Source organism: Engraulis encrasicolus, chromosome 24, assembly GCF_034702125.1.
Source record: "Engraulis encrasicolus isolate BLACKSEA-1 chromosome 24, IST_EnEncr_1.0, whole genome shotgun sequence".
Taxonomy (NCBI): domain Eukaryota; kingdom Metazoa; phylum Chordata; class Actinopteri; order Clupeiformes; family Engraulidae; genus Engraulis; species Engraulis encrasicolus.
The window spans coordinates 29,735,266-29,739,702 of record NC_085880.1 but is presented as its reverse complement, the minus strand read 5'-3'; the positions used below and the strand labels follow the sequence as shown (position 1 = coordinate 29,739,702).

The 4,437-nt window shown below is 46.6% G+C and overlaps 2 non-coding genes across 2 annotated transcripts; both read right to left on the bottom strand.

Annotated features, from left to right (window-relative positions):
• Positions 1-1,098: 1,098 nt before the first annotated feature.
• trnai-uau (transfer RNA isoleucine (anticodon UAU)) lies at positions 1,099-1,191 on the bottom strand. The gene is given in 2 exon segments: positions 1,099-1,134; positions 1,154-1,191. It is a non-coding gene; the product is annotated as a tRNA-Ile (tRNA).
• Positions 1,192-2,086: 895 nt separating this feature from the next.
• trnai-uau (transfer RNA isoleucine (anticodon UAU)) lies at positions 2,087-2,179 on the bottom strand. Its single transcript is given in 2 exon segments — positions 2,087-2,122; positions 2,142-2,179. It is a non-coding gene; the product is annotated as a tRNA-Ile (tRNA).
• Positions 2,180-4,437: the final 2,258 nt, after the last annotated feature.

Below are 4,437 nucleotides of genomic sequence, written 5' to 3'. Positions count from 1 at the left end.
ACACACACACACATAACGGTACACAGAAAGAGACAGAGAAAGAAGGAGAGAGAGAGAGAAAGAGCACAGGCGCGCGCGCACACACACGCACACGCACACACACACACACCCTTTAAAATGAGAGTGATAATTAGCCTACTGTATTCCCACATGCACATCTTTGTCATTTGGTATGTCCACCTAGTGGGCAACACACATCCCATGTTATAATGTCATGATAAGCATGTATGCTCCAGGAGAGGTTTGATCTTGCAACATTGGCTCAGCCTGTCCTGCCTTGTAAGCACCGCTCGCCAACCAGCTACGCTGACTGGGCTGTAATGGACTGATCAAAGCTATCTTCCGATCCACCTCGCATTTCCCCGTCGATCACACATATGCTGTGCCTCAGAATTAATAACAACCAATGGTGTGCTTGTTGACTTCACTTGGCAAAGGATTTTTGAGTTTGAGTGTGCGTGCAAAAATATGTAATTATTTGGACTACACAATAGGCGTCGCATGTCCGACGTGCAGCCACTTAAGGCGCGGCGCAGTGGTAGGGTTGGCTGTGCCTCGGTTCACGTCAAATATGCGAGGCGCACGTGTAGTCTCTAACACAGTTTTGCACAAAAGCTAAAATAACATTTCTTGCGTGTCGCAAATGAGTGGTCTTACGACGCAAATCCAAACCTATCAAATTCACTGGCATCATATGTGAAATCCGGAGCACATGCCAAACGGGATGAGGATTGACTCGCTCCATTGACTCCAATTCAAAATTTTGAGCGCTCCAGCCCCACAGATCGGAAGTAGAAGGGCGTGACTTAGGTGCCCCATGGTCCACAGATCTGTGGACCAATGGGTGCTCAGCATGTTTCTCAGACTAGAATCAATCATAAAATGGCCACCGAGATTGCTGTGGTACACTGTTTTTTCTACCTGTAATGGTGACAACAGTGCAACACTTTTGCTAATTACAGTACAGTACCCGCCACACACATGTGAGCATGGATACACACAAACACATACCGGAGAGTGTTATGCGGTCTGTCTCCCTGATACAGTAATGGGATCCTGGTTGACTGGAAATCACAGATATGAATTTTAAAGGACACATGCTCCAGGTGAGGCTCGAACTCACAACCTCGGCATTGCTCAGCCTGTACTGCCGTATAAGTACCGCGCGCTAACCGATTGCGCCACTGGAGCCTGGTTAGACTAGCAATACAGGGAACAAATAGTATGTGGCTGAGACGCCAACTACTGATTTAGAATTGGACTGTGAGGATGACTAACATTCGCAAGCATTTGAGTCCAAAATGCTATCTATCGAAAATGTATCAAAATCTATTGATGACTGCACACCAAGTCAGCGAGAACTCGCTGTCACAGTGGTGCTACGAGCTCGCACCAGTTTGATCTACTGTATGTGGGACAGATGGGGAGGAAGAGTTGAAATTGGGGGGCGGTGGTAGCTCAGGCGGTAGAGGAGCCGTTCGGCAACCCAAAGGTTGCAGGTTTGAGCCCAGCATGGCCTGACTCCATCATTGTGTCCTTGAGCAAGATACTTAACCCCTAGTTGCTCCTGGTGGCAGGGTGGTACCCTGCGTGGCAGCTACAGCCATCGGTGTGTGAATGGGTGAATGTGAGGCATACAATGTGAAGCGCTTTGAGTGCTCGAAGGAGTGGAAAAGCGCTATACAAATGCAGTCCATTTACCATTTGAAGTGGGGTGCATTTCATTCCTTTTATTGGTGTGGGACAACTTGTGTCGACACAGATGTCAATGAACTTTTGGCCAACCAGTTCAAGGGTGCATTTACATTGAAATGGATGACCATTTTCCTGCATTAGATTCTAGAAATAAAGTGTTATGGATAACTCCACAGGATTCTCTATGTGCACATTATGCTCCATGTGACTCCAAAAGACTTCAGGCATAGCGCTAATGATAATGACTCAACACATTTGCAGAGTACTCCCACACGAATGAATACACAGCCACACACACTTATAGATTGTGGATGGTGTTTCTTTGTCCATCTCCCTAATGTACAGTAGGATCCAAATTGTCAGTGTCATGATATGATGTTTAAAGGATACATGCTCCAGGTGAGGCTCGAACTCACAACCTCGGCATTGCTCAGCCTGTACTGCCTTATAAGTACCGCGCGCTAACCGATTGCGCCACTGGAGCCCATGTACTGCTGAAAGGGTGGTGCAGCTAGTATGTGACAACAAAGTCAGTGATTGGTTTGGGAGAATGAAAGGCACATCTGTGGACCAATGGACCGACTGGAGTCACTCTGACCTCTGAATTTTAACCATTTCACAGTTGGGTGTGATAGTCCTGATGTCTGTTGTCACACGTTCTCTCACACACATTGACTCATATTAATATTGACACACACACACACACACACACACACACACACACACACACACACACACACACACACACACACACACACACACACACACACACACACACACACACACACACACACACACACACACACACATTGAAGATACATTTTGACATGCATGCATACACACACACACACACACACACACACACACACACACACGCACGCACGCACACACACCCACACACACACACACACACACACACACACACACACACACACACACACACACACACACACACACACACACACACACACACACACACACACACACACACGACACACCCTCCATGAAGGCCTGCGTGGAGCGGAGTGGAATGACGGGTGGGCGGAACGGGAGGAGGCGGATTTCTGCTGACAGTCGTCAGGAGGCAGTGGGTCGCCACGGACACCATGGAACACAGCGGAACGGAACGGAGCGGCGTCTCGGTTCTGCCTCAGTCTCCCACACTCTACTCTCCCCTGATTAACCACCATCTGCTCCTCATCTCCACTGATGACAAGGGCACAGGGACCTTGCAGGGAGCATGTCTGTGTGTGTGTGCATGTGTGACTGTGTGTGTGTGTGTGTGTGTGTGTGTGTGTGTGTGTGTGTGTGTGTGTGTGTGTGTGTGTGTGTGTGTGTGTGTGTGTGTGTGTGTGTGTGTGTGTGTGTGTGTGTGTGTGTGTGTGTGTGTGTGTGTGTGTGAGTGTGTGTGTGTGTGTGTGTGTGTGGTGTGAGTGTGTGTGTGTGTGTGTGTGTGTCTGTGTGTGCGTGTGTGTTTGTGTGTGTGTGTGTGTGTGTGTTTGGGTGTGTGTGCGTGTGCGTGTGCGTGTGCGTGTGCGTGTGCGTGCGCGCTCATGCACGAATGCTTGAGTGAGTGTAAATGTGTGTGTGTGTGTGTGTGTGTGTGTGTGTGTGTGTGTGTGTGTGTGTGTGTGTGTGTGTGTGTGTGTGTGTGTGTGTGTGTGTGTGTGTGTGTGTGTGTGTGTGTGTGTGTGTGTGTGTGTGTGTGTGTGTGTGTGTGTGTGTGTGCCCGTGCATATGTCAGTTTGCACGCCTCGGTTTTAGAGAGTTGGTGTGTGCATGAATTTGGATGCACATATGTGTGTTATGGGAAAGAATGGTTGTCTGTGTGCCTATTCACATTAGATACACACATTCCAAATGCACAAAAGAGGGAAAGAGAGAGAGAGAGAGAGAGAGAGAGAGAGAGAGATAGCAAGAGATAAAGAAAGAAAAAGAGAGAATGAGAGAGAGAGAAAAAAAGATGGGGGGAATCCCTGGAACAGCCCCCCAGGTGCCAAATAGTGTCTAGCAGTGAATATGAGAGAATGAATAATAGCCAATGAGGTGGTTCGATTCCTGGATAGTATAAATAATAATGGCCACATGGACAGCTACACACAATGGGAGAAGCACATCTGTTGGAGCATTTCTATTGCCTTTAAAATGACACCACCCTCTACTCAAATAGATGCATGGTCAGCTTTTATAAGACACTGACTTATTAACATGTGATCCAATGTAGCCAGCTCCAAGAAGTTTTTCTCTCAACTCAAAAGCTTAAAACTTTTTTGGTTTGAATTTTTTGTTGTACAATTAAAGTAAACAGCAGCTCTTAGTTCAGCACTTTATGTATACAACCGTAGGCCTATATCCCCTAAGGAAACCTCCTGAGACCATCTGTGTGTGTTTGCAAATGACTGCGCCCAGCATGTGCCAAACAAAAACTTTTTGAAAACGTTTGCAGGGATTGCCTTCGTTGGCTATTTTTCCAGTTTTCTGCTGTTTGCCTTTTACTTTTCTATTTCTTCTCCCCATATTCCTCTACTCCCCCATCTCATCTTTCACCACTGTCCCCTTCATAACCTAAACAGTGTTTTGAAGAAAAAAAATAACCAACTAACTGAATAACAATATGATAAATTAATAAATAAATAAAATAACCCTGCTAGGCTGAACAAAAGACACACAGAGAAGAAAGAAGGAGAAAACAGAGTGAATGAGAGAGTATAAAAGAAGAGAAGAGATAAGAGAGGTGTTACA